An 8,793-nucleotide genomic window follows, 5' to 3' on the forward strand; every position below is an offset into this window, starting at 1 on the left:
CACACACACTCACACACACACACAGACATACACACGCACACACACACACACTTCTCATTGGTGCCATTTTGAAGGCAGATGCCATCATCCATTACATACTATTTTGCCTGCGGCTCCACAGACTTCGTTGGTTAGGGAGGGTGGGCTCCACCTCTCATTAACCCATCTCGACAGTTAGGATGGTAATCCCAGTCATATCAATCAAACCTAATTGGTCTAAGGTTGCAAAAAATGCTGCGTTAACGTGTTAACGATTCCCCAGGGGAGGGGAGGAGATTGCTATAAAATGCTAACAGGGTGAGGTTCCCTCCTGGGTCTATTACAGCTTCCTGTTTTAACGTAGAGGTTAGTCAAGACCTCTGATAGCTGTTTTTTGACTTATATTGCATGATACTTTGACAGTATATATTATAAAAAGTAATAGCGACCAGATTTAATTACAAATACTGGTATGTGGAATGATCTGACTGTCAAATTTTTGGCAAACTTGTTTTCCTGAGAACTAGTCTGACTAAGAGCTCTTTTTAAAGGCCCTGTTCCCATATGGTGAGTTCAGACATTCAGAATCATCAGAATCAGAATACTTTATTCATCCCAAGGGAAATTCTGTAAAGGTATGTGTCAGAAGTGGGATTCGAACCCACGCCTCCATTCGGAGACCAGAAGTCCCGTTTCAATGGAAGGTTGTCAACCTTGAGTCTGGCGCCTTAGACCACTCGGCCATCCTGACACATTGCAGCTGATACAGTTACATTACATATCTATCGTGGCTATATTCACTTTCTTTTCCTTTAACTTCCTGCCTGAAGCCTGTATGACGCTTAAATTCAAGCTTGTGTATCATTTTTCAGTGTAATCCAGAGTTCACCTTTGTTTAATTTGTGCACAGTCGAGCAATAAAAACACAGATGCACATGCGAGTGGGAAGTCAGTATTCCAACGGGTGAATCACCTTGTTTAGTGAAAATTACATTTATCAAACTGCAGCATTGCCCTCTTAGACTGTTTACAGGAAATTGAACACCCCTGTAATTATATGACAATGCAAAATGTTACTTTACACACTTGCAGCAAATATTGGTGATCAAAACTTTACATTGTCAAAAGAGAACTCTGATCTGGGACAGGAAGTGCAAAGGACAGAAGGACACTAATTAAGAACTGCACAATTTTTTTGTACCAATCCTCCTTTTAGGAAAGGTAAGGCAAGGTAAGATGACTACACTTGATACACGTTTAAATCCCCATAGGGAAGTTTGTTCCAGACTCCTGCCATTCATTAAAAAAAAAAAATCAGTAGCACTTTCTATAAAGACTACATCTATAATGCATTATGAGGACATTCAAGGGTCTTATGGATGCTCTTGAGTAGTGGAGTAGGGACTTAAAATCTGATCCTGTGCTTAAAAACTCTCTGACTTCTGACATATTGTCTGTGGATGTGAGAGGGTGTCAGATTTCTGTCTTTTAAATGTACTGTATTTTCAAAGTATTGTTGCATGTGTGGGCATTAATCACTTATGATGCAGGATAGATTCTTTCATACATGTATAAAATAATTACACTTTACCTAACACCAACAATGGCACATTATGATGAAGCATACTCTATTATAAACACATCAATATGTGCCTCAGTTTACTTAACAGATATAATGATAACTTATGATACTGCATGGGCTATTATATCACACTATGAGTCCTTACTACAGTTGACTGTTGATGTGTGTATAGGTGAGTACAGGTATTTATATTGCATAAGCCCCATCAGTCAACCTCTAGTTTAAAACTAGTCAACAGCATCCATAAAACACTTGACACTAACAATTCATTATTAATGTTTTATGACTGCTGATGTAGTGCATCAGTAGCCATTGTGTGTGTTTGAGCGTAGTTGTAAAGTATTATGAATGTGTTATAGTTCACAATGAATGCCCTCATAATGCAGTATAGATGTGGTCTTCATAGAAAGTGTTATCATAAGAGAAATCGACATTGAACTGGTCATTCATCCCCATGTGATGGGGTTTGTTAGCCTAATTTAGTAGATAAATTAATGGTGAAATACATCTCTTTTTCTCTCTTTCTCTCTCTCTCTCTTTCTCTCCTGCTCTTTCCATGCATATATGTATAAGCTTATTTATCATAGCTTATATAAAGACAAAACACAAGCTGTAATCCAATCACGTCCCTGTTTGGACCTCTTCAAAAGAAAGGACACATTCGAGACTTTATTTTACCAAGATTTTATTTTATCCATTTATTTGCTTATAGCATATTGCATATAGGTATACATATGCATAAGCAGACCTATACTATATTGTCTATTTTCAACAGATGTTAGAGTGCTTGGTATCTTTCAGCAACTTGGGAGGCTGGGAAAATCAGATTTGAAAAGCATGGTGTATTACATTCTGTATAAGACAGTCAAAAGGAAAGAATCAGACACAGCAGATTATTGATGGGAGGGCTAAGTGTTTGCACCATTTGGCCCTGGACCCCGCACCCACGTGGCTGAAGACTGTGAGATAAGAAAAAGCCAGAGGATCTCTTCTGGTTTGCTCTGCTCTTACCCTTACTCCTCAACTGCTGTTAAGCTCATTGCTCTTCTGACCTGTTGCCAGAATGCGGGACCCACCCTGAACTGTGCTGAAGGCCTGCATCCAGTCAGCTCTGAAAAAAAGAGACTTTGACAGAGAGAAACTCCAAATTCAACCACACCTGCAAAATTATGCCACCATCACCCCAGCCAAAGTTAGATGAGGGAAAATCCAGCTGCCTGTTGAGAGAGACATAATGAGTCCAACTCAAGCTGTGTTGTCCTGTTGGATCGAGCAGATCCAAGAATGTCCAAGAATGCCAGAGGATGCCAGAGGATGCCTGAGAGCTCCAGACGAGACAGCACATTAACTCCACCGTTACCACTCACAGCAGTTTTGTACCACATGTCACATTCACCCATTCACACACACTTTCACACACTAGTGGCCAAGGCTACCGTACAAGATGTTACCTGCTACTAAGTAATCATAAACACACACTAACACTCCAATGGCACTGCATCGGGAGCAATTTGGGGTTCAAAATCTTGCCCAAGGATACTTTAACATGTGACTGGAGGAGCCAGGGATTGAACCACCAAAAAAAACCCAAAAAAACCCCATTACATCCAGATGGGAGGTTAACTCTGAAATTCTGCGTGAAAGTCTGTCCCTCCCACACACCAAATATGGACCTTTGTGCGCTCCTAATCGCTACTGGCAGCATTTCAACCTGAAGTCATCCAACGTTATATCATGCAGACGAGACAGGCTCGTCCAGCTGTGTTCTTAACTGACATTGTCCATGTATCACGCTGCTACAGTAGGTGCCATCTGGCCAACAGGCATATAATAACACTACAAACAGTTCTGTTTGACTGCTTTCTTAGCTGACACTGACCAGCGGGATATCATGTGGATGCAAAAGGTGGCTTTTGGCATTAAGATCTTAAGCCAAAAGCACTGCAAAAGCGGCAGTATTTGAGGACTTTGTAATGAGAATGGGCTGGACTTTCACTACAGACCTAGCAGTGTTTTCTTAGTTTCAGTTTCACTCGATGTTAGCAATAGGATAGAAACTCCATCTCCAAGCTCTCCGTTTACAGCTGCGGACTGATGTGGATCCTGAATTGTACTATGTACAGAATCGTGCGCATGTTCATGTGATCACAGCTGTATGCAGACATTAATTGTAAAAAGTATGCATAACCCTTAAGTAATTATTATTCCATATTTTGGTGTTAATTAATGAATTTGTGCTGCAGTGTGGCGTGAGGCATTTATGATACACACTGGAGTTACAAGGTCTTTATGCAACAGCAGCAAAATGCTCTTTCATATTCAATATTTCATGTTACACAACTCAATGTTTGATGACAAGTGCAGTGATCATATTGTGAGCCTCATGTCTCATCTCTTACTCACATGCAAACACACACACACTGCGATTTTTACCCTTGGATGAGGATACGTGTGCACACACACTGACACAATTGCACACTAAGGGGTGGAGTGATGAATGGGCTGAACTGATGATCACATTTACATATCTGCGTACTGCACCACATCTTTGTACATGAGGCAGAAAGGCAAAGAGAGAAAAAAATGCTGAAGTAGAAACTGATAAATTTCTTTTATTTGTTTTTTATGAATATTCTTCCAATTGGCACAGAGAAGGATATTTACAGTTTGGGTTGTCTGTGTGACAATAAAGACAAAAATCCCCTTCAGCAGTTAATACTGATGCACTTTGCCTCTCGAGGCCCATTTTGTGGTTGTTTGTGTGATTAGTGGCCTAAAACAATGTACATAAGGTGATTTCATGTCAAGGTATTTCCAGTAGATGCAGCTTTTGACAGCAGACAGAAAAAATAGCTGATTTTGGAGGTATTCTTTTAAAACCAAAGAGCTAGAGCCTTTTTCAAAAGTCACAATATTTCACCAGCACTTGACAGGGTAGGAAAAATCCATCACATCGGAGGCAAAGAGACCAGCCTCTTGCTCTAGCTCTGCAGGCTGGTTGGTTCATCCAACACTGTCAACTGAAATGTTACAGCAGTGCATTACCATTCAAGTTAGGTGGATCAGAACCTATAGCATCAAAACTATCGAAACTCAGATAATCTTTTCTTTTGATATTTATCATTAAAATATGACTAAGTTCACATTCTAGGCACATAAACCCTATTTGTAGTGCTGTACTCTGTTTCTCTGCTACTGTAATGTGAATGTGCACTGTTATCACCTCATCAGTTCAGAGAAATCACATAATAAATGTTCTTATTTGACATTAAAAACAGTCTTGTGAGTTCACATGCATGTGATAGGTAACCAAACAGTATAAAATGCAGAATGTTTGGTAAAATAAAAGTATAAGATAAAAGTATTGGTATTGTATCGATATCAGTAATTCTGGTCCTGGCATCAAAGTGGAAGCACATTTTATGTAACTGCACCTAATTGGCATAAAATTTTGCACAGACATTCATGTTCTCCAGAAGATGAATCCTTAAGACTTTTTTGATCCCCATACTTTACCACTAGTGCTATCATCAGATCAAATTTTCCAGCCCTTTCTCATTCCACACTCATAAATTGATGCCACTTTGTCAGTGTTTTTGGTGTAAGAATGCAATGCCAAAAGGCACCTTTTGCATGACAGGACAGGATGGCATAGTGTTGAAACACTGTTGGTAACAACGTAATATAAGGAGTGTGAGTGTGCCTAAAGGGCAGGAGGGTAGGTGGATTGGTCAAACAGACCCGCACTTTGAAGCGTAAATGCAGTGTTTGCCTCACGTTTGAATGTGACTTGTTTTTTATGCACCTTATTATGTGCCTCCTTCCCTTAATTTTAATCATCTGTGCCACCATGTGTGTTTGTTGATGTCAAGACGTTGGTGGCCATGCAACTTTGTTGCCTCAACACGACCTCATGCAGTGTCATCCCACCGTGTGCATTTGTTGACATCTTGGTAGCAGCATCCTGGAAGGTCAATAGAGCATAGAGTGTAATAGAAGTCCATGGCAAAGTGGCAGCATATGAAGGCTTGGGATGGGAACACGCTGGCATTTCACCTAGGAGTATTTTTCTTCATCCCCAATCTGGATATTGCCACATTTGAATTGAACACTGGTGGTTGTTGAAAGACAATATGACTCTATGCAGGGGATGGACCAAAATCAATTACAACAATTTGAAGTAATGAATCAATTTAAGTTTCAGACACTAATGATTTATAGCAGAGAAGATGTTTCAACACAGCTGTCTCAGCCACATGATTTCTCCCATGATGCATCATTCTCAGAGGGAATCTTGGGGCTACAACACTAATTCTTCTGAGCCAAGTTGCCATCTGATGCCGCCCCATCTGGCAAGTGAGCTCCTGGGATCTTTATTATGTGTCTATACTTAGATTGGAAGCTGTTCAGCTCGACACTGAAGATGCATATGCATAGCAACTCACTGTTTAAGAATGAGTGTGTGAGAGTCAAGAGATTACATTGGAGGAAAGAATAACTCTCTGTCAGTCTGTACGTTTACAAGCACAGTTAAGTTAAGATATGGTTATAGCTCATTGAGTCCCTTTAATCGGACTACTGTCCTTGTCCCAGTACACAAGCACCAAGTGATAATGGATTTTTTTGATGGAAGTATGTCTGACTCCACCACAGTAGGAGGTGATATGCCCCCTTTCAGCTAGTGCTATTGGACCTTCTTCCGATTACCGCATCCCAGAGCGTAAACAGCTGACACAGAAGAATACCCAATGCTACATAAACATGGAGTTAATTGACCCTCAAGCACATTATTTGAGTGTGTTATTCCAACTTCAAGAAATTTGACTTTGTACGATTTCAGTTGGACTTACATATTTACATGTATTTTAAAAGTCCAGTTGTAGTCGGATTGACATAAATTAGACTTTTTCCAACATCATATAAATGTGTTGAGTGTGACTGGTGTGTATGTTGTATGTAAGGCAGTGGCCAAGCATAAGAATGGTATTGGACTAAGAGATTCCTCTTCTTTGCCCTTGGTCACAGTGTTCCCACAGATAAAAGCATGTGACTAAAGAAGAATCTTAGCAAAGCGCCAATCAGAGAGAAGGATGGAGGACAGGGGGAGGGAGAAAATCAGGCAAAGAGATGAAAGAGAATGAGAGTTAAATTGACTGAAAGAGGAAAGAGGACTGTTGAAGTGAAGAAATAGAAGAAAAGATCCAAGGCATGGTGTTTGGGACTTTGCAGTCTGCTTGACACCACAATTGCTTTGAAATGTTACCGAGCCTTTGCTCTTCTGTGTTGAGACAATTCATCTCAATTTACTTGGATGGCAATGGGGAAGCAACCCCCCCCCCCCCTCGCCATCACTCTCATTCTTCATATCTTGATCTCTTTTTTTCACACATCATTCTTTTATAGTCCCCATGGTGTCGTTGTCTTTTCTTGTTTATTTGTATTTTTCAGTTGTTTTTGTCTTCATGTGGGTTAGCCCCATTTTCAACTTAATCAACAAGCCATTGATATATCATAGAATCATTTGCATGACTACAATACAGCATGCTTACCAGGAAGAAATATTGATGTCTTCTCAGTGGTGATTGGCAATAAAATTCCGAATAGAAATATGGAAAAATTTGATGCATCCAATACTGCACAATCAAAAAATTAATCTGCATTAGGATAAAAACCACTGCAACACGTGAACTCAAGCTAAATACCTGGATAAAAACAAGTCTAAAAGAAATCAAATGAAATACAGTACACACTATTATGTGCATTTCCATTATTGTATGCATTTACTGTGCTATAATTCAGTGAGAAAAAAATCTTAAATGAGCTCTTCATGATAATCAGAGCTTAAATATAGCAGCAAACAACTACTCCAGCCTCACTCTAAAGTTGTCAGATACTGCAGCTTTGTTTAGTGATTTTGGTGTAAGATATCAATGCCAAAGGCCACTGTCGTTGTTTCTTAAGTAGCAATGATGTGTAGTTGATGAAGGAACCGCCGCTGACACCGACTTGGTTGCATAAGAATTAATTTATTACAACAAAGTTCAGCATCCACCAGGCACCATGGTCTGCCTGGGAGAAGATTCGGGACCAATGTGAATCTCTCTCTTACAACTCATGCATATCTTCTTATATAGGTACAAGCATCTATACATTCATCAGTAAACATTCCTCACCTATTGTATTTTAATCACAAAAATAACTCCCAAGGGCCACAGTCCATGTCATGTGAGCCTAGTATCAATATTTTACTCATCTGACTCCGAGACGTAATCATTCCTAGACCTCTGACCTCAAGATAAGCAAACAGAGCATAATACACCTCACCACCTTCCATGGTGGTAGGCTATAATATGATGCTGGACAACGTCAATTTGTAACACGGCCGGACAGAACCTTTTGCAGTGTTATGATATGTCACCGGTCGTCCTGACAGCACCTGGCATGGCCATATGACAGACGAAATCTGTCAAGGCTGAAAAACTGCTGGTAATGTTGTAATACAAGGAGCGCAAGGCTCCTTTAGGGTGGAAGGGAGCGGCATTGGATAGGTCTGACAAACCCAGGACTTTCTCCCAGGAGGTCGGCTTTCATTTCCCGTCTGAAAGTGGAGCCAAACCCGGATGTTTTTTTCCTTAAAAAAAAAAGAAAAGTTTTTTAGCCTAATTCTAATGATGTGCTTTTCTTGACATTCCGGCATTGCTAGCACCACGCTGGAACATTAACAGCAGACCCCTAAGGATTCCTAGAATGCAGTCTGTAGACATGGAAATCTACTGATGATGCAGCGATATGGGACAACTTGGGATGAGTTAGTGTTGGTCCTTGCAGAAGAATGACATTTTTCTCTTAGCCAGTCAACGGACTGCAGTGTTTCTAACGTCACCTTTTAATTGCGGTGACCTTCCGCATGTACTTATGACATTTTAGGTATCCTTCTGCGTCAGCTGTTTACACTCCAGAATGCCGTTACTGTGATGTCTACGAATGCACATGGTGGGATGAAGCAGCACGGTCCACCCTCTTTGGGCAAAAGAAGCACATGGTAAGATGTAGAAAAAAAAACACAATACACACATCCACACAGGAATTGAGCTCTGGACTCCTGTGCAAGAGTCTGTTTAGCAGCCGCGTACCAGTTGGATGTGGGGGCTGACTTTTGGCGTCAAGCTTGTACACTGAAAACACTCATAGAGCTGAGCTATTTGCTGATTTCGGAGTTAGAATGGGCTGTC

General features: G+C 40.5%; 1 non-coding gene across 1 annotated transcript; it reads right to left on the minus strand.

Moving 5' to 3' along the window:
* Positions 1–619: 619 nt before the first annotated feature.
* trnal-caa lies at positions 620–730 on the minus strand. The gene is made up of 2 exons: positions 693–730; positions 620–665 (listed from the first exon to the last, which is right to left on the minus strand). It is a non-coding gene; the product is annotated as a tRNA-Leu (tRNA).
* Positions 731–8,793: the final 8,063 nt, after the last annotated feature.

This window comes from Plectropomus leopardus, chromosome 15 (assembly GCF_008729295.1).
Source record: "Plectropomus leopardus isolate mb chromosome 15, YSFRI_Pleo_2.0, whole genome shotgun sequence".
Classification (NCBI taxonomy): domain Eukaryota; kingdom Metazoa; phylum Chordata; class Actinopteri; order Perciformes; family Serranidae; genus Plectropomus; species Plectropomus leopardus.